This window comes from Kryptolebias marmoratus, linkage group LG18 (genome assembly GCF_001649575.2).
Source record: "Kryptolebias marmoratus isolate JLee-2015 linkage group LG18, ASM164957v2, whole genome shotgun sequence".
Taxonomy (NCBI): domain Eukaryota; kingdom Metazoa; phylum Chordata; class Actinopteri; order Cyprinodontiformes; family Rivulidae; genus Kryptolebias; species Kryptolebias marmoratus.
In genome coordinates, this window is record NC_051447.1 from 20,259,817 (window position 1) to 20,260,293 (window position 477).

The window sequence follows — 477 nt, forward strand, 5'->3', positions numbered from 1 at the left end:
GAGAACCAGGAGAACCTCAGATCTTCACCTACAACAGAGCCTCTGAAGGACTGGAATGTTGGAACTCTGGACATTAAAGAAGTCCAGAGGAGAAGGTCTCAGGTCCTGGAGGACACAGGTGACGGTTATAAAAGATCCATGTTCTGTTTCCTGCATTCCAGGCTGGAACGCAGGAGCAGAGATGATGAAATAAGCTAACAGACAAATAAATCATGATGCATGAATTCATCATCTTTAGTAAACAGCCGCGAGAGCCGGCGGCAGAAACTGATTTATTTCCTGCAAACGTCCAGCAGCTTTAAAATATTACCAACAGTTTGATCTGCAGCCTGAAGGAGACAAATCATAAATCAGAAGCTAACTGAGCTGAACGGGTTTCACTTTCTGTCAAACTGAAAGACATATTTGTCTTCCTGCGGAGTAAAAACTACTTCCTGTCAGAAAAAAATTAAGATAAAAAGTGACCTTCAGGTTTCT